Below are 19,716 nucleotides of genomic sequence, written 5' to 3'. Positions count from 1 at the left end.
GCTTCCACCAACAACAAGAATGACGGAGTGGGCATTCTATTTAGAAATAATAATTTTGTGATTGACAGTTATGTGATTGTAGAAGAAGGCAGATGTTTAATTGCTTATGTTAAGTATAGAAATGTCACCTTTAGGGTTATTAACATTTATGCTCCTGCAGACAAAAATGAGAGGAAGGAGCTTTTTGACAAACTAAAACTGTTCCTTCCTGGGCGTTTGCCATGCATATTAGTGGGGGATGTCAACTGCCACCTGCAGGGGGACAAAATTGATGTAACGGGAAAGCAGTTTGTCCAGTTAACGTCTGATTTTCATTTACAGGATGTTGTGGTATTAAGTAAAATCAAGCCTGCACCTGACACATACCATGCTGACAGGGGTGGGATTCACTCCAGGTTGGATTATCTCTTTGTCTCACGGGACTTTACTGTGAAATCTTATCACCAGGAGAGGGTGCTGTTCTCTGATCATGAATGTTTGATGTGTGCTTTCAATTTGGATGATGATAGGAAGTATGGGAAAGGAGTGTGGAAATTGAATGTAAGCATTTTGGAGGATGAAACTGTGAAAGGTAACTTTAAAAAAATGTACGACAGATGGCGACAACAGAAAGCTGACTTTGAATGCATTTTGGATTGGTGGGATTGGGTGAAAGGTAGAATAGGTTTTTTCTTTAAACAAAATGGGTATAGATTAGCTGCTAGGAAAAGGGGTATGTATGCCAGAGCGCAAGCGAGAATGAATACCTTACATAGGCTTAGAAAGGAAGGTTTGGATGTGGATGAACAATTGTGTGGGGCCAGAAAGGAGGTGAGCGATTTGTTAAGGGTAAGGGGGAAACAGATCATATACCAGGCTAAGATAGACTGCATGGAAAAAGACGAGTCTTGCTCACGTTTTTTCTTCAAAATGGTCGCGAGAACAAACAGGGATTTGCCCAATATGGCAGATACAAATGGGAATAATGTGAGTGGTGCTGCTATGAAAGAGGTGATTGAATCCTTTTATACGGAGCTGTACAGTGAGAAGGTGAGAGATGTGGGGCTAGAGGAAGACGTGATAGGAGCGCTGCATGACAGGGTTGGACAAGATGATCTGTCAGCTCTAGAAAAGGAAATCCTGGAGGATGAGGTAAGACAGGCTTTCTCTAACATGGCTAGAAATAAAACACCAGGGAAGGATGGACTGCCTGTAGAATTTTATACTGATTACTGGGACATAGTGGGTCCAGAGGTCCTAGAGATTTATACTTATATGTGGAAAGAGGGTAAAATTAGCTTAAGCATGAAGGAGGGGGTTGTTGTTCTTATCTATAAAAAAGGAGATAAAACCGACCTCCGGAACTGGAGGCCAATTACCTTACTGAACGTTGACTACAAAGGTTATGCAAAACTCATTGCAAACCGAATGAGCAGGGTGGTAGGTCAAGTGGTACAAGATGACCAGGTATGTGGGGTGCCTGAGAGGTATATTGCAGGGAACCTTAGCCTCCTGAGGGATGTGATATGGGATTGCACTCAGAGAAATAGGAGTGTAAACGTGCTTTCACTGGATTTCGAGAAAGCCTTTGATAGGCTCTCTCACTCCTTTTTGTTTCAGGTAATAGAGAGGATGGGCTTTCCGCCAATTTTCGTTAAGGCCATTAGGAGCCTGTATGAAGAAATAGGGAGTTGGATTCTAGTTAATGGCTTTCTAAGCAATAGAGTTAGTGTTTCCTCGGGAGTCAGACAAGGCTGCCCGCTATCACCGCTAGTTTTTATTTGTGCTATGGAACCTTTATTCTGCATGATACGGAGTGACAATTTTATGGGAGGGGTAAAAATACCTGGGAGTGGGGGCCAGTGTGTGAAAGTCTTAGGTTATATGGATGATGTGTGTGTGGTGAGTGAAAATAAAGCTGAATTGTTAAGAGCTAAACTATTAGCCAACATATATTGTGGAGCATCGGCTTTCAGAATAAATTGGGACAAATGTGAAGTCAAATGTTTTGGAGGTGCATGTGACATGTCTGATGTGGGGGTTAAAATTGTTGACAGTATAAAAGTTCTGGGTCTTCAGTTTGAGGAAAGATTAAATGGTCAGCAGAGCTGGGGAACGGTGAGGGAGAAAATAGCGAGAAAACTGGATTTCTGGGAATTGAGGGATTTAACTTACACTGGAAAGGTGTTGATTGTCAAATGTGTAATTTTGCCCATGTTGCTGTATGTGGCGAACATTTTCCCACCCAGTTACATGGAACTCAGAAAAATTAATAGGGTTATCTTCCTCTTCCTATGGGGTTGTAAAATGGAAAGAGTTAAACGGAGTACAGTAGTGAAATCTAGGAAAAACGGAGGATTGGGTTTCCCTGATGTTCACCTTTTTCTAGCCATTAACCTTATAGTTACTGTATTGAGACTGTTTAAAGGTAACACAAAAGTAGCCCACATGATTCGATACTCGGGAGGATGGATATGGTGTAGAATGGGATGGTGTAGCCGTAACCTGCGACAACCCGTGGCCTTTCTTTGTCCATCCTGGTATAAATGTATAGAAGTTTTTGTTATTAAACATGAACTGTGTGACTTAAGTACAACGGACCTATGCAATAAAAATAAAGTACTGGCAGCTTGTACAAAGGATGAGACGACGACCAACATAGATCTCCTGACATCTGTAGAAACCCAACAGGTATGGAAAAATCTGTCTATGGATGGTATGACGAACAAACAAACACAGGTAATGTGGCTCAGTATGCAAGGGGCCTTACCAGTCAGGGAAGTACAGAAAAAGAGGGATTTAGTAAGAACGGATATGTGCCCAAGACAGGGATGCGGGGGCAGGGAAAGCATTCTGCACCTCTTCTGGAATTGTGATTTTGCGCAACGGGTTTTAGACCAATTAAAAAACGTAGTCAAAGAACTGACAGGGATTCAATACCTCACATTTGCCTATGTTCTTTTTGGAATAGGGTTGACAGACAAACACAAGAGCCGAGTGTTATGGTTGCTCATGTTATGTGTCAAAGAAGTCTTATGGGACGCCAGAAACATTTATGTATATAAACGGGAAGTGTGGGAGGACTCTGATTGTGTCAAATTGATTTTAAGCCGACTGTACTTATGTTACCTTTGGGATAAACGGAAAGGAGACAAGTTTGACGCTGAAGGTGTTTGGAAGTTCAAAAAATGGAAACACCTAGTTTAAAATAAAAACATACACTTAAAATTGTATTTATCCTGTTAAATTTTACCTGCACACCTTTTGTCAAATAAAAAATAAATGAATAAGAACCACATGATGACCTGGTTATGGCTTGCAATCTTGATGAGTTTGCTTTTTGTCAAGTTATTTAGGCCTTTACCACCAGACCTGATGGTTTTAAAAAAAAAAAAAAAAAAAAAAAAAATCTGTTCTTATCAGTTTAATATCTGATACGTCCCCTATCTGGGGACCATATATTAAATGGATTTTTAGAACAGGGAGATGGAAATAGAGCTTGCTCTGTCCACTCCACGCATTGACCTGGTATTGCAGTATTTCCAGGACCGGTGCACCCTTCCCTTATGTGTTGACTAAAATCAGATTCCAAAAGTGCTATTTGTGTTTGCTATTGTTTTTGTCTTTCTGATGGGATCTCCCCTTTTAATCCCATTATTTCAACACCTGTTGGACAATGCATTTGTACAGTCATGTGTGATAATGAGCTCATTTATTAAATGCAATTAATTAATACATTGCCACCTCTTGTTGTGTGTGTGTGTGTGTGTGTGTGTGTGTGTGTGTGTGTGTGTGTGTGTGTGTGTGTGTGTGTGTGTGTGTGTGTGTGTGTCTTCTGTGTTTCTGTGTTTCCGGCATTTCACATTGGAACAGCTCATTCACCTTCCTTGTCTTCTCTCCGCCCTCCCTTTTAGGTAGGTTAAAGAGCTGCACCTGAGCCAGCCACTGATTGATTGATGCAGCACCACAGTCAAATAGTGGAGTGGAGTAGGGGGAACAGCAAACAGCCATTAAAGCAGCCCGCCCGCCACAATGGACCTACCTGTGTACACTAGATGGATGTGATGGAATGTACTGTCGTCCCTACATTTCCAAGAAGAAGTAAGAATTGCAGTTGCAACAAACCCTTGCTTGCCTACAAAGAGAGCAGCAATTTGGATTTGTTACTATGTTACCTGGAAGAATAACAAACTGTGCAAGGATGGAGGTTGTAGGAGCAAAGAGAAGTTGTCTGTAAAGTTGGTGGATGCCTATTTTCCATTTTGCAGTCCCTTGTCTCCCTCTTGTGGCCTCCTGGAGGCAAATAAATGTGCAAAAAAAAGACAGCCTGGCGGCCGGCTGTTGCAGTGTTGCCCTCTCAGGCAACACTGAGTGACTGACTGAGCCGCACCGTCTTATATAAAGTTCAGACGGAACTTTGCACGTGTCATAGTGGAGCCCTCAGGATTCCAGAGCCAGCTTTCTGACATCATAATGGGGCCTGCCTCAGAGATAGATAAAAGCCTGGGCCCAGGCAGTGTTGGTCAGTGCTGCTCAGCAGGCAGCACTGGACTGGACTGGACTGGATTACAGCTGATACAAGGTGTGAAGGAACAAGGGGTGGCTGTGGGCATGCACTTGCTGCCGCTGCCAGTGTTTATCTGCATGGCAGGAGGGCATTTGGGCGTTGCCAGGAAGGCGTTTTTATGTAGATTCCTCCTCTTTCAGCACTGCATTGTGGTGCAAGCAAAAGAAGCAAATCCTGTGTAGCTTCCTCTCCGGCCTTTATTCACCTCCCTCCCGCTTAGTAGCTGTAAATGTGTGTGAGCCTGCAGGGCCCCATGGAATTGCCTAGGAGTAGGCTGAATCAATCGCTGCAAGGGGTGAACAGCAGTATGGGACAGGCTCGGGCAAGGCAAGGGCCGCTCGGGTTATCGCTTCTCGGCCTTTTGGCTAAGATCAAGTGTAGTACCTGCTCAAGCTGAGGTTAGTAATCATCCCTGCCGGTGGTACGTGGGCCATCGTAGGGGGATGACAGAACGCCGAGGTGAGGGCAGGGAACCACAACGGTCATCGCTCTGGTGTACGCATTTGGTTTAAAGGTACCATTTGTAGGTGACCAGGCGACCGCCGGATCGAGGTCAGGAGGTCGGGTAGTTTGAAAGCCCGAGTTGCTATGTGCCCCAGGGCTGGTGACCCTGGGGTGCCCTAACTCACTGGGGGTGGGATCCCACTGAGTGAAGGCACACTTGCACGCACTCTTCTTTCACACTTTTAAGCACACACCTTTATTCTCCCGGCCTTCTGGCTGGGAGATGAGGAATTTTTATATACCTGGCGGATGTCCAGGCTGTATCACAGCGCACATCCACTTATTTAATTTTGTTTTTCACTGTGTGTTTGTCACGTTTGTCACAAGGATTTTGGGATGCGGTGCCCTTTTGGGACCCTCCTGAGGTCTAGGGGGAAAATGTGTGGCCTTCTGGTTCCTTTTTCCCCTGCAACCCGGCCTCCCTTCTTCGGAGGGGAGGTGCAACTAGGATGCAGGCTCCTAGGTGGACACTGGGGTGGCAGCCCAGGTAGAAGCCTAGGAGTGTGTTTGGGTCTCCCTAAGCTTCGGCGAGGGGGGACCATCGATCCTTGATCCTCTAGGCCTAAGGTTTGGAGGGTCAGGGAATGGTTATGCGGGGCCTCTCTCTTTTAAGAGAAGGGCTGCGATAGACCGCATCCTTGTGCACTTTTTGTGTGGCACCTCTGCACTTTTTATGCACTTGGGTGATAGAAAGCACGGCTCGGGCTTTCAATAAATAAAAAAAAATCTGTTCTTATCAGTTTAATATCTGATACGTCCCCTATCTGGGGACCATATATTAAATGGATTTTTAGAACAGGGAGATGGAAATAGAGCTTGCTCTGTCCACTCCACGCATTGACCTGGTATTGCAGTATTTCCAGGACCGGTGCACCCTTCCCTTATGTGTTGACTAAAATCAGATTCCAAAAGTGCTATTTGTGTTTGCTATTGTTTTTGTCTTTCTGATGGGATCTCCCCTTTTAATCCCATTATTTCAACACCTGTTGGACAATGCATTTGTACAGTCATGTGTGATAATGAGCTCATTTATTAAATGCAATTAATTAATACATTGCCACCTCTTGTTGTGTGTGTGTGTGTGTGTGTGTGTGTGTGTGTGTGTGTGTGTGTGTGTGTGTGTGTGTGTGTGTGTGTGTGTGTGTGTCTTCTGTGTTTCTGTGTTTCCGGCATTTCACATTGGAACAGCTCATTCACCTTCCTTGTCTTCTCTCCGCCCTCCCTTTTAGGTAGGTTAAAGAGCTGCACCTGAGCCAGCCACTGATTGATTGATGCAGCACCACAGTCAAATAGTGGAGTGGAGTAGGGGGAACAGCAAACAGCCATTAAAGCAGCCCGCCCGCCACAATGGACCTACCTGTGTACACTAGATGGATGTGATGGAATGTACTGTCGTCCCTACATTTCCAAGAAGAAGTAAGAATTGCAGTTGCAACAAACCCTTGCTTGCCTACAAAGAGAGCAGCAATTTGGATTTGTTACTATGTTACCTGGAAGAATAACAAACTGTGCAAGGATGGAGGTTGTAGGAGCAAAGAGAAGTTGTCTGTAAAGTTGGTGGATGCCTATTTTCCATTTTGCAGTCCCTTGTCTCCCTCTTGTGGCCTCCTGGAGGCAAATAAATGTGCAAAAAAAAGACAGCCTGGCGGCCGGCTGTTGCAGTGTTGCCCTCTCAGGCAACACTGAGTGACTGACTGAGCCGCACCGTCTTATATAAAGTTCAGACGGAACTTTGCACGTGTCATAGTGGAGCCCTCAGGATTCCAGAGCCAGCTTTCTGACATCATAATGGGGCCTGCCTCAGAGATAGATAAAAGCCTGGGCCCAGGCAGTGTTGGTCAGTGCTGCTCAGCAGGCAGCACTGGACTGGACTGGACTGGATTACAGCTGATACAAGGTGTGAAGGAACAAGGGGTGGCTGTGGGCATGCACTTGCTGCCGCTGCCAGTGTTTATCTGCATGGCAGGAGGGCATTTGGGCGTTGCCAGGAAGGCGTTTTTATGTAGATTCCTCCTCTTTCAGCACTGCATTGTGGTGCAAGCAAAAGAAGCAAATCCTGTGTAGCTTCCTCTCCGGCCTTTATTCACCTCCCTCCCGCTTAGTAGCTGTAAATGTGTGTGAGCCTGCAGGGCCCCATGGAATTGCCTAGGAGTAGGCTGAATCAATCGCTGCAAGGGGTGAACAGCAGTATGGGACAGGCTCGGGCAAGGCAAGGGCCGCTCGGGTTATCGCTTCTCGGCCTTTTGGCTAAGATCAAGTGTAGTATCTGTTCTTATCAGTTTAATATCTGATACGTCCCCTATCTGGGGACCATATATTAAATGGATTTTTAGAACAGGGAGATGGAAATAGAGCTTGCTCTGTCCACTCCACGCATTGACCTGGTATTGCAGTATTTCCAGGACCGGTGCACCCTTCCCTTATGTGTTGACTAAAATCAGATTCCAAAAGTGCTATTTGTGTTTGCTATTGTTTTTGTCTTTCTGATGGGATCTCCCCTTTTAATCCCATTATTTCAACACCTGTTGGACAATGCATTTGTACAGTCATGTGTGATAATGAGCTCATTTATTAAATGCAATTAATTAATACATTGCCACCTCTTGTTGTGTGTGTGTGTGTGTGTGTGTGTGTGTGTGTGTGTGTGTGTGTGTGTGTGTGTGTGTGTGTGTGTGTGTGTCTTCTGTGTTTCTGTGTTTCCGGCATTTCACATTGGAACAGCTCATTCACCTTCCTTGTCTTCTCTCCGCCCTCCCTTTTAGGTAGGTTAAAGAGCTGCACCTGAGCCAGCCACTGATTGATTGATGCAGCACCACAGTCAAATAGTGGAGTGGAGTAGGGGGAACAGCAAACAGCCATTAAAGCAGCCCGCCCGCCACAATGGACCTACCTGTGTACACTAGATGGATGTGATGGAATGTACTGTCGTCCCTACATTTCCAAGAAGAAGTAAGAATTGCAGTTGCAACAAACCCTTGCTTGCCTACAAAGAGAGCAGCAATTTGGATTTGTTACTATGTTACCTGGAAGAATAACAAACTGTGCAAGGATGGAGGTTGTAGGAGCAAAGAGAAGTTGTCTGTAAAGTTGGTGGATGCCTATTTTCCATTTTGCAGTCCCTTGTCTCCCTCTTGTGGCCTCCTGGAGGCAAATAAATGTGCAAAAAAAAGACAGCCTGGCGGCCGGCTGTTGCAGTGTTGCCCTCTCAGGCAACACTGAGTGACTGACTGAGCCGCACCGTCTTATATAAAGTTCAGACGGAACTTTGCACGTGTCATAGTGGAGCCCTCAGGATTCCAGAGCCAGCTTTCTGACATCATAATGGGGCCTGCCTCAGAGATAGATAAAAGCCTGGGCCCAGGCAGTGTTGGTCAGTGCTGCTCAGCAGGCAGCACTGGACTGGACTGGACTGGATTACAGCTGATACAAGGTGTGAAGGAACAAGGGGTGGCTGTGGGCATGCACTTGCTGCCGCTGCCAGTGTTTATCTGCATGGCAGGAGGGCATTTGGGCGTTGCCAGGAAGGCGTTTTTATGTAGATTCCTCCTCTTTCAGCACTGCATTGTGGTGCAAGCAAAAGAAGCAAATCCTGTGTAGCTTCCTCTCCGGCCTTTATTCACCTCCCTCCCGCTTAGTAGCTGTAAATGTGTGTGAGCCTGCAGGGCCCCATGGAATTGCCTAGGAGTAGGCTGAATCAATCGCTGCAAGGGGTGAACAGCAGTATGGGACAGGCTCGGGCAAGGCAAGGGCCGCTCGGGTTATCGCTTCTCGGCCTTTTGGCTAAGATCAAGTGTAGTATCTGTTCTTATCAGTTTAATATCTGATACGTCCCCTATCTGGGGACCATATATTAAATGGATTTTTAGAACAGGGAGATGGAAATAGAGCTTGCTCTGTCCACTCCACGCATTGACCTGGTATTGCAGTATTTCCAGGACCGGTGCACCCTTCCCTTATGTGTTGACTAAAATCAGATTCCAAAAGTGCTATTTGTGTTTGCTATTGTTTTTGTCTTTCTGATGGGATCTCCCCTTTTAATCCCATTATTTCAACACCTGTTGGACAATGCATTTGTACAGTCATGTGTGATAATGAGCTCATTTATTAAATGCAATTAATTAATACATTGCCACCTCTTGTTGTGTGTGTGTCTTCTGTGTTTCTGTGTTTCCGGCATTTCACATTGGAACAGCTCATTCACCTTCCTTGTCTTCTCTCCGCCCTCCCTCCTAGGTAGGTTAAAGAGCTGCACCTGAGCCAGCCACTGATTGATGCAGCAACACAGTCAACTAGTGGAGTGGAGTGGAGTAGGGGAACAGCAAACAGCCATTAAAGCAGCCAGCCGCCTACCCGCCACAATGGACCTACCTGTGTACACTAGATGGATGTGATGGAATGTACTGCCGTCCCAACATTTCCAAGAAGAAGTAAGAATTGCAGTTGCAACAAACCCTTGCTTGCCTACAAAGAGAGCAGCAATTTGGATTTGTTACTATGTTACCTAGAAGAATAAAATAACAAACTGTGCAAGGATGGAGGTTGTAGGAGCAAGGAGAACAAGTTGTCTGTAAAGTTGGTGGATGCCTATTTTCCATTTTGCAGTCCCTTGTCTCCCTCTTGTGGCCTCCTGGAGGCAACTAGCTGTGCAAAAAAAAGACAGCCTGGCGGCCGGCTGTTGCAGTGTTGCCCTCTCAGGCAACACTGAGTGACTGACTGAGCCGCACCGTCTTATATAAAGTTCAGACGGAACTTTGCACGTGTCATAGTGGAGCCCTCAGGATTCCAGAGCCAGCTTTCTGACATCATAATGGGGCCTGCCTCAGAGATAGATAAAAGCCTGGGCCCAGGCAGTGTTGGTCAGTGCTGCTCAGCAGGCAGCACTGGACTGGACTGGACTGGATTACAGCTGATACAAGGTGTGAAGGAACAAGGGGTGGCTGTGGGCATGCACTTGCTGCCGCTGCCAGTGTTTATCTGCATGGCAGGAGGGCATTTGGGCGTTGCCAGGAAGGCGTTTTTATGTAGATTCCTCCTCTTTCAGCACTGCATTGTGGTGCAAGCAAAAGAAGCAAATCCTGTGTAGCTTCCTCTCCGGCCTTTATTCACCTCCCTCCCGCTTAGTAGCTGTAAATGTGTGTGAGCCTGCAGGGCCCCATGGAATTGCCTAGGAGTAGGCTGAATCAATCGCTGCAAGGGGTGAACAGCAGTATGGGACAGGCTCGGGCAAGGCAAGGGCCGCTCGGGTTATCGCTTCTCGGCCTTTTGGCTAAGATCAAGTGTAGTATCTGTTCTTATCAGTTTAATATCTGATACGTCCCCTATCTGGGGACCATATATTAAATGGATTTTTAGAACAGGGAGATGGAAATAGAGCTTGCTCTGTCCACTCCACGCATTGACCTGGTATTGCAGTATTTCCAGGACCGGTGCACCCTTCCCTTATGTGTTGACTAAAATCAGATTCCAAAAGTGCTATTTGTGTTTGCTATTGTTTTTGTCTTTCTGATGGGATCTCCCCTTTTAATCCCATTATTTCAACACCTGTTGGACAATGCATTTGTACAGTCATGTGTGATAATGAGCTCATTTATTAAATGCAATTAATTAATACATTGCCACCTCTTGTTGTGTGTGTGTCTTCTGTGTTTCTGTGTTTCCGGCATTTCACATTGGAACAGCTCATTCACCTTCCTTGTCTTCTCTCCGCCCTCCCTCCTAGGTAGGTTAAAGAGCTGCACCTGAGCCAGCCACTGATTGATGCAGCAACACAGTCAACTAGTGGAGTGGAGTGGAGTAGGGGAACAGCAAACAGCCATTAAAGCAGCCAGCCGCCTACCCGCCACAATGGACCTACCTGTGTACACTAGATGGATGTGATGGAATGTACTGCCGTCCCAACATTTCCAAGAAGAAGTAAGAATTGCAGTTGCAACAAACCCTTGCTTGCCTACAAAGAGAGCAGCAATTTGGATTTGTTACTATGTTACCTAGAAGAATAAAATAACAAACTGTGCAAGGATGGAGGTTGTAGGAGCAAGGAGAACAAGTTGTCTGTAAAGTTGGTGGATGCCTATTTTCCATTTTGCAGTCCCTTGTCTCCCTCTTGTGGCCTCCTGGAGGCAACTAGCTGTGCAAAAAAAAGACAGCCTGGCGGCCGGCTGTTGCAGTGTTGCCCTCTCAGGCAACACTGAGTGACTGACTGAGCCGCACCGTCTTATATAAAGTTCAGACGGAACTTTGCACGTGTCATAGTGGAGCCCTCAGGATTCCAGAGCCAGCTTTCTGACATCATAATGGGGCCTGCCTCAGAGATAGATAAAAGCCTGGGCCCAGGCAGTGTTGGTCAGTGCTGCTCAGCAGGCAGCACTGGACTGGACTGGACTGGATTACAGCTGATACAAGGTGTGAAGGAACAAGGGGTGGCTGTGGGCATGCACTTGCTGCCGCTGCCAGTGTTTATCTGCATGGCAGGAGGGCATTTGGGCGTTGCCAGGAAGGCGTTTTTATGTAGATTCCTCCTCTTTCAGCACTGCATTGTGGTGCAAGCAAAAGAAGCAAATCCTGTGTAGCTTCCTCTCCGGCCTTTATTCACCTCCCTCCCGCTTAGTAGCTGTAAATGTGTGTGAGCCTGCAGGGCCCCATGGAATTGCCTAGGAGTAGGCTGAATCAATCGCTGCAAGGGGTGAACAGCAGTATGGGACAGGCTCGGGCAAGGCAAGGGCCGCTCGGGTTATCGCTTCTCGGCCTTTTGGCTAAGATCAAGTGTAGTATCTGTTCTTATCAGTTTAATATCTGATACGTCCCCTATCTGGGGACCATATATTAAATGGATTTTTAGAACAGGGAGATGGAAATAGAGCTTGCTCTGTCCACTCCACGCATTGACCTGGTATTGCAGTATTTCCAGGACCGGTGCACCCTTCCCTTATGTGTTGACTAAAATCAGATTCCAAAAGTGCTATTTGTGTTTGCTATTGTTTTTGTCTTTCTGATGGGATCTCCCCTTTTAATCCCATTATTTCAACACCTGTTGGACAATGCATTTGTACAGTCATGTGTGATAATGAGCTCATTTATTAAATGCAATTAATTAATACATTGCCACCTCTTGTTGTGTGTGTGTGTGTGTGTGTGTGTGTGTGTGTGTGTGTGTGTGTGTGTGTGTGTGTGTGTGTGTGTGTGTGTCTTCTGTGTTTCTGTGTTTCCGGCATTTCACATTGGAACAGCTCATTCACCTTCCTTGTCTTCTCTCCGCCCTCCCTTTTAGGTAGGTTAAAGAGCTGCACCTGAGCCAGCCACTGATTGATTGATGCAGCACCACAGTCAAATAGTGGAGTGGAGTAGGGGGAACAGCAAACAGCCATTAAAGCAGCCCGCCCGCCACAATGGACCTACCTGTGTACACTAGATGGATGTGATGGAATGTACTGTCGTCCCTACATTTCCAAGAAGAAGTAAGAATTGCAGTTGCAACAAACCCTTGCTTGCCTACAAAGAGAGCAGCAATTTGGATTTGTTACTATGTTACCTGGAAGAATAACAAACTGTGCAAGGATGGAGGTTGTAGGAGCAAAGAGAAGTTGTCTGTAAAGTTGGTGGATGCCTATTTTCCATTTTGCAGTCCCTTGTCTCCCTCTTGTGGCCTCCTGGAGGCAAATAAATGTGCAAAAAAAAGACAGCCTGGCGGCCGGCTGTTGCAGTGTTGCCCTCTCAGGCAACACTGAGTGACTGACTGAGCCGCACCGTCTTATATAAAGTTCAGACGGAACTTTGCACGTGTCATAGTGGAGCCCTCAGGATTCCAGAGCCAGCTTTCTGACATCATAATGGGGCCTGCCTCAGAGATAGATAAAAGCCTGGGCCCAGGCAGTGTTGGTCAGTGCTGCTCAGCAGGCAGCACTGGACTGGACTGGACTGGATTACAGCTGATACAAGGTGTGAAGGAACAAGGGGTGGCTGTGGGCATGCACTTGCTGCCGCTGCCAGTGTTTATCTGCATGGCAGGAGGGCATTTGGGCGTTGCCAGGAAGGCGTTTTTATGTAGATTCCTCCTCTTTCAGCACTGCATTGTGGTGCAAGCAAAAGAAGCAAATCCTGTGTAGCTTCCTCTCCGGCCTTTATTCACCTCCCTCCCGCTTAGTAGCTGTAAATGTGTGTGAGCCTGCAGGGCCCCATGGAATTGCCTAGGAGTAGGCTGAATCAATCGCTGCAAGGGGTGAACAGCAGTATGGGACAGGCTCGGGCAAGGCAAGGGCCGCTCGGGTTATCGCTTCTCGGCCTTTTGGCTAAGATCAAGTGTAGTATCTGTTCTTATCAGTTTAATATCTGATACGTCCCCTATCTGGGGACCATATATTAAATGGATTTTTAGAACAGGGAGATGGAAATAGAGCTTGCTCTGTCCACTCCACGCATTGACCTGGTATTGCAGTATTTCCAGGACCGGTGCACCCTTCCCTTATGTGTTGACTAAAATCAGATTCCAAAAGTGCTATTTGTGTTTGCTATTGTTTTTGTCTTTCTGATGGGATCTCCCCTTTTAATCCCATTATTTCAACACCTGTTGGACAATGCATTTGTACAGTCATGTGTGATAATGAGCTCATTTATTAAATGCAATTAATTAATACATTGCCACCTCTTGTTGTGTGTGTGTGTGTGTGTGTGTGTGTGTGTGTGTGTGTGTGTGTGTGTGTGTGTGTGTGTGTGTGTGTGTGTGTCTTCTGTGTTTCTGTGTTTCCGGCATTTCACATTGGAACAGCTCATTCACCTTCCTTGTCTTCTCTCCGCCCTCCCTTTTAGGTAGGTTAAAGAGCTGCACCTGAGCCAGCCACTGATTGATTGATGCAGCACCACAGTCAAATAGTGGAGTGGAGTAGGGGGAACAGCAAACAGCCATTAAAGCAGCCCGCCCGCCACAATGGACCTACCTGTGTACACTAGATGGATGTGATGGAATGTACTGTCGTCCCTACATTTCCAAGAAGAAGTAAGAATTGCAGTTGCAACAAACCCTTGCTTGCCTACAAAGAGAGCAGCAATTTGGATTTGTTACTATGTTACCTGGAAGAATAACAAACTGTGCAAGGATGGAGGTTGTAGGAGCAAAGAGAAGTTGTCTGTAAAGTTGGTGGATGCCTATTTTCCATTTTGCAGTCCCTTGTCTCCCTCTTGTGGCCTCCTGGAGGCAAATAAATGTGCAAAAAAAAGACAGCCTGGCGGCCGGCTGTTGCAGTGTTGCCCTCTCAGGCAACACTGAGTGACTGACTGAGCCGCACCGTCTTATATAAAGTTCAGACGGAACTTTGCACGTGTCATAGTGGAGCCCTCAGGATTCCAGAGCCAGCTTTCTGACATCATAATGGGGCCTGCCTCAGAGATAGATAAAAGCCTGGGCCCAGGCAGTGTTGGTCAGTGCTGCTCAGCAGGCAGCACTGGACTGGACTGGACTGGATTACAGCTGATACAAGGTGTGAAGGAACAAGGGGTGGCTGTGGGCATGCACTTGCTGCCGCTGCCAGTGTTTATCTGCATGGCAGGAGGGCATTTGGGCGTTGCCAGGAAGGCGTTTTTATGTAGATTCCTCCTCTTTCAGCACTGCATTGTGGTGCAAGCAAAAGAAGCAAATCCTGTGTAGCTTCCTCTCCGGCCTTTATTCACCTCCCTCCCGCTTAGTAGCTGTAAATGTGTGTGAGCCTGCAGGGCCCCATGGAATTGCCTAGGAGTAGGCTGAATCAATCGCTGCAAGGGGTGAACAGCAGTATGGGACAGGCTCGGGCAAGGCAAGGGCCGCTCGGGTTATCGCTTCTCGGCCTTTTGGCTAAGATCAAGTGTAGTATCTGTTCTTATCAGTTTAATATCTGATACGTCCCCTATCTGGGGACCATATATTAAATGGATTTTTAGAACAGGGAGATGGAAATAGAGCTTGCTCTGTCCACTCCACGCATTGACCTGGTATTGCAGTATTTCCAGGACCGGTGCACCCTTCCCTTATGTGTTGACTAAAATCAGATTCCAAAAGTGCTATTTGTGTTTGCTATTGTTTTTGTCTTTCTGATGGGATCTCCCCTTTTAATCCCATTATTTCAACACCTGTTGGACAATGCATTTGTACAGTCATGTGTGATAATGAGCTCATTTATTAAATGCAATTAATTAATACATTGCCACCTCTTGTTGTGTGTGTGTCTTCTGTGTTTCTGTGTTTCCGGCATTTCACATTGGAACAGCTCATTCACCTTCCTTGTCTTCTCTCCGCCCTCCCTCCTAGGTAGGTTAAAGAGCTGCACCTGAGCCAGCCACTGATTGATGCAGCAACACAGTCAACTAGTGGAGTGGAGTGGAGTAGGGGAACAGCAAACAGCCATTAAAGCAGCCAGCCGCCTACCCGCCACAATGGACCTACCTGTGTACACTAGATGGATGTGATGGAATGTACTGCCGTCCCAACATTTCCAAGAAGAAGTAAGAATTGCAGTTGCAACAAACCCTTGCTTGCCTACAAAGAGAGCAGCAATTTGGATTTGTTACTATGTTACCTAGAAGAATAAAATAACAAACTGTGCAAGGATGGAGGTTGTAGGAGCAAGGAGAACAAGTTGTCTGTAAAGTTGGTGGATGCCTATTTTCCATTTTGCAGTCCCTTGTCTCCCTCTTGTGGCCTCCTGGAGGCAACTAGCTGTGCAAAAAAAAGACAGCCTGGCGGCCGGCTGTTGCAGTGTTGCCCTCTCAGGCAACACTGAGTGACTGACTGAGCCGCACCGTCTTATATAAAGTTCAGACGGAACTTTGCACGTGTCATAGTGGAGCCCTCAGGATTCCAGAGCCAGCTTTCTGACATCATAATGGGGCCTGCCTCAGAGATAGATAAAAGCCTGGGCCCAGGCAGTGTTGGTCAGTGCTGCTCAGCAGGCAGCACTGGACTGGACTGGACTGGATTACAGCTGATACAAGGTGTGAAGGAACAAGGGGTGGCTGTGGGCATGCACTTGCTGCCGCTGCCAGTGTTTATCTGCATGGCAGGAGGGCATTTGGGCGTTGCCAGGAAGGCGTTTTTATGTAGATTCCTCCTCTTTCAGCACTGCATTGTGGTGCAAGCAAAAGAAGCAAATCCTGTGTAGCTTCCTCTCCGGCCTTTATTCACCTCCCTCCCGCTTAGTAGCTGTAAATGTGTGTGAGCCTGCAGGGCCCCATGGAATTGCCTAGGAGTAGGCTGAATCAATCGCTGCAAGGGGTGAACAGCAGTATGGGACAGGCTCGGGCAAGGCAAGGGCCGCTCGGGTTATCGCTTCTCGGCCTTTTGGCTAAGATCAAGTGTAGTATCTGTTCTTATCAGTTTAATATCTGATACGTCCCCTATCTGGGGACCATATATTAAATGGATTTTTAGAACAGGGAGATGGAAATAGAGCTTGCTCTGTCCACTCCACGCATTGACCTGGTATTGCAGTATTTCCAGGACCGGTGCACCCTTCCCTTATGTGTTGACTAAAATCAGATTCCAAAAGTGCTATTTGTGTTTGCTATTGTTTTTGTCTTTCTGATGGGATCTCCCCTTTTAATCCCATTATTTCAACACCTGTTGGACAATGCATTTGTACAGTCATGTGTGATAATGAGCTCATTTATTAAATGCAATTAATTAATACATTGCCACCTCTTGTTGTGTGTGTGTCTTCTGTGTTTCTGTGTTTCCGGCATTTCACATTGGAACAGCTCATTCACCTTCCTTGTCTTCTCTCCGCCCTCCCTCCTAGGTAGGTTAAAGAGCTGCACCTGAGCCAGCCACTGATTGATGCAGCAACACAGTCAACTAGTGGAGTGGAGTGGAGTAGGGGAACAGCAAACAGCCATTAAAGCAGCCAGCCGCCTACCCGCCACAATGGACCTACCTGTGTACACTAGATGGATGTGATGGAATGTACTGCCGTCCCAACATTTCCAAGAAGAAGTAAGAATTGCAGTTGCAACAAACCCTTGCTTGCCTACAAAGAGAGCAGCAATTTGGATTTGTTACTATGTTACCTAGAAGAATAAAATAACAAACTGTGCAAGGATGGAGGTTGTAGGAGCAAGGAGAACAAGTTGTCTGTAAAGTTGGTGGATGCCTATTTTCCATTTTGCAGTCCCTTGTCTCCCTCTTGTGGCCTCCTGGAGGCAACTAGCTGTGCAAAAAAAAGACAGCCTGGCGGCCGGCTGTTGCAGTGTTGCCCTCTCAGGCAACACTGAGTGACTGACTGAGCCGCACCGTCTTATATAAAGTTCAGACGGAACTTTGCACGTGTCATAGTGGAGCCCTCAGGATTCCAGAGCCAGCTTTCTGACATCATAATGGGGCCTGCCTCAGAGATAGATAAAAGCCTGGGCCCAGGCAGTGTTGGTCAGTGCTGCTCAGCAGGCAGCACTGGACTGGACTGGACTGGATTACAGCTGATACAAGGTGTGAAGGAACAAGGGGTGGCTGTGGGCATGCACTTGCTGCCGCTGCCAGTGTTTATCTGCATGGCAGGAGGGCATTTGGGCGTTGCCAGGAAGGCGTTTTTATGTAGATTCCTCCTCTTTCAGCACTGCATTGTGGTGCAAGCAAAAGAAGCAAATCCTGTGTAGCTTCCTCTCCGGCCTTTATTCACCTCCCTCCCGCTTAGTAGCTGTAAATGTGTGTGAGCCTGCAGGGCCCCATGGAATTGCCTAGGAGTAGGCTGAATCAATCGCTGCAAGGGGTGAACAGCAGTATGGGACAGGCTCGGGCAAGGCAAGGGCCGCTCGGGTTATCGCTTCTCGGCCTTTTGGCTAAGATCAAGTGTAGTATCTGTTCTTATCAGTTTAATATCTGATACGTCCCCTATCTGGGGACCATATATTAAATGGATTTTTAGAACAGGGAGATGGAAATAGAGCTTGCTCTGTCCACTCCACGCATTGACCTGGTATTGCAGTATTTCCAGGACCGGTGCACCCTTCCCTTATGTGTTGACTAAAATCAGATTCCAAAAGTGCTATTTGTGTTTGCTATTGTTTTTGTCTTTCTGATGGGATCTCCCCTTTTAATCCCATTATTTCAACACCTGTTGGACAATGCATTTGTACAGTCATGTGTGATAATGAGCTCATTTATTAAATGCAATTAATTAATACATTGCCACCTCTTGTTGTGTGTGTGTGTGTGTGTGTGTGTGTGTGTGTGTGTGTGTGTGTGTGTGTGTGTGTGTGTGTGTGTGTGTGTCTTCTGTGTTTCTGTGTTTCCGGCATTTCACATTGGAACAGCTCATTCACCTTCCTTGTCTTCTCTCCGCCCTCCCTTTTAGGTAGGTTAAAGAGCTGCACCTGAGCCAGCCACTGATTGATTGATGCAGCACCACAGTCAAATAGTGGAGTGGAGTAGGGGGAACAGCAAACAGCCATTAAAGCAGCCCGCCCGCCACAATGGACCTACCTGTGTACACTAGATGGATGTGATGGAATGTACTGTCGTCCCTACATTTCCAAGAAGAAGTAAGAATTGCAGTTGCAACAAACCCTTGCTTGCCTACAAAGAGAGCAGCAATTTGGATTTGTTACTATGTTACCTGGAAGAATAACAAACTGTGCAAGGATGGAGGTTGTAGGAGCAAAGAGAAGTTGTCTGTAAAGTTGGTGGATGCCTATTTTCCATTTTGCAGTCCCTTGTCTCCCTCTTGTGGCCTCCTGGAGGCAAATAAATGTGCAAAAAAAAGACAGCCTGGCGGCCGGCTGTTGCAGTGTTGCCCTCTCAGGCAACACTGAGTGACTGACTGAGCCGCACCGTCTTATATAAAGTTCAGACGGAACTTTGCACGTGTCATAGTGGAGCCCTCAGGATTCCAGAGCCAGCTTTCTGACATCATAATGGGGCCTGCCTCAGAGATAGATAAAAGCCTGGGCCCAGGCAGTGTTGGTCAGTGCTGCTCAGCAGGCAGCACTGGACTGGACTGGACTGGATTACAGCTGATACAAGGTGTGAAGGAACAAGGGGTGGCTGTGGGCATGCACTTGCTGCCGCTGCCAGTGTTTATCTGCATGGCAGGAGGGCATTTGGGCGTTGCCAGGAAGGCGTTTTTATGTAGATTCCTCCTCTTTCAGCACTGCATTGTGGTGCAAGCAAAAGAAGCAAATCCTGTGTAGCTTCCTCTCCGGCCTTTATTCACCTCCCTCCCGCTTAGTAGCTGTAAATGTGTGTGAGCCTGCAGGGCCCCATGGAATTGCCTAGGAGTAGGCTGAATCAATCGCTGCAAGGGGTGAACAGCAGTATGGGACAGGCTCGGGCAAGGCAAGGGCCGCTCGGGTTATCGCTTCTCGGCCTTTTGGCTAAGATCAAGTGTAGTACTTTAGGGTATTGCCTTGTTTCTTGGTCAGGAGGTGCCCTGGTACCCTTTTCCTTGGCCTGGGGGGATCGTTTCTCTTAGGAGAGACTTCACCCCTCTGCTGCTATTGGGGAGGAGGATTAGTCCAGGGCAACGGGGAGCGATCACCTGCCTGGTACTTCGGTACTGAAGGTATTCTTTGGAGATTGCTGGAATTCGTTTGGAGCAGGATGGAGGAAATTCCCGAATATATGCGTACCAGGAATGCTGTCCGGTTTTTCGTGGAGGAATCTGAGCGACAAAGGAAGGATCTGGAGTTCATCACAAAGGTTCTTTTGTTGGATT

General features: G+C 46.9%; 9 non-coding genes and 3 pseudogenes across 9 annotated transcripts; all 12 read left to right on the top strand.

Moving 5' to 3' along the window:
- Window positions 1-3,354: 3,354 nt before the first annotated feature.
- LOC142708433 (U2 spliceosomal RNA) lies at window positions 3,355-3,541 on the top strand. Its single transcript, XR_012868818.1, has one exon. It is a non-coding gene; the product is annotated as a U2 spliceosomal RNA (small nuclear RNA).
- Window positions 3,542-4,891: 1,350 nt separating this feature from the next.
- Window positions 4,892-4,961, top strand: LOC142708438 (U2 spliceosomal RNA; annotated as a pseudogene).
- Window positions 4,962-5,749: 788 nt separating this feature from the next.
- LOC142708434 (U2 spliceosomal RNA) lies at window positions 5,750-5,929 on the top strand (annotated as a pseudogene).
- A 1,348-nt stretch (window positions 5,930-7,277) lies between these two features.
- Window positions 7,278-7,468, top strand: LOC142708402 (U2 spliceosomal RNA). The gene has a single exon (XR_012868790.1). It is a non-coding gene; the product is annotated as a U2 spliceosomal RNA (small nuclear RNA).
- Window positions 7,469-8,810: 1,342 nt separating this feature from the next.
- LOC142708401 (U2 spliceosomal RNA) lies at window positions 8,811-9,001 on the top strand. The gene has a single exon (XR_012868789.1). It is a non-coding gene; the product is annotated as a U2 spliceosomal RNA (small nuclear RNA).
- A 1,295-nt stretch (window positions 9,002-10,296) lies between these two features.
- Window positions 10,297-10,487, top strand: LOC142708400 (U2 spliceosomal RNA). The gene has a single exon (XR_012868788.1). It is a non-coding gene; the product is annotated as a U2 spliceosomal RNA (small nuclear RNA).
- Window positions 10,488-11,782: 1,295 nt separating this feature from the next.
- Window positions 11,783-11,973, top strand: LOC142708399 (U2 spliceosomal RNA). The gene has a single exon (XR_012868787.1). It is a non-coding gene; the product is annotated as a U2 spliceosomal RNA (small nuclear RNA).
- A 1,342-nt stretch (window positions 11,974-13,315) lies between these two features.
- Window positions 13,316-13,506, top strand: LOC142708398 (U2 spliceosomal RNA). Its single transcript, XR_012868786.1, has one exon. It is a non-coding gene; the product is annotated as a U2 spliceosomal RNA (small nuclear RNA).
- Window positions 13,507-14,850: 1,344 nt separating this feature from the next.
- Window positions 14,851-15,041, top strand: LOC142708397 (U2 spliceosomal RNA). The gene has a single exon (XR_012868785.1). It is a non-coding gene; the product is annotated as a U2 spliceosomal RNA (small nuclear RNA).
- A 1,295-nt stretch (window positions 15,042-16,336) lies between these two features.
- LOC142708395 (U2 spliceosomal RNA) lies at window positions 16,337-16,527 on the top strand. The gene has a single exon (XR_012868784.1). It is a non-coding gene; the product is annotated as a U2 spliceosomal RNA (small nuclear RNA).
- Window positions 16,528-17,822: 1,295 nt separating this feature from the next.
- LOC142708439 (U2 spliceosomal RNA) lies at window positions 17,823-18,013 on the top strand. The gene has a single exon (XR_012868819.1). It is a non-coding gene; the product is annotated as a U2 spliceosomal RNA (small nuclear RNA).
- A 1,342-nt stretch (window positions 18,014-19,355) lies between these two features.
- Window positions 19,356-19,466, top strand: LOC142708437 (U2 spliceosomal RNA; annotated as a pseudogene).
- The last annotated feature ends 250 nt before the right edge of the window (window positions 19,467-19,716 follow it).

Source organism: Rhinoderma darwinii, unplaced genomic scaffold, assembly GCF_050947455.1.
Source record: "Rhinoderma darwinii isolate aRhiDar2 unplaced genomic scaffold, aRhiDar2.hap1 Scaffold_3900, whole genome shotgun sequence".
NCBI lineage: Eukaryota > Metazoa > Chordata > Amphibia > Anura > Rhinodermatidae > Rhinoderma > Rhinoderma darwinii.
The sequence above is the reverse complement of the archived record's forward strand: the minus strand, read 5'-3'. Positions and strand labels throughout refer to the sequence as shown.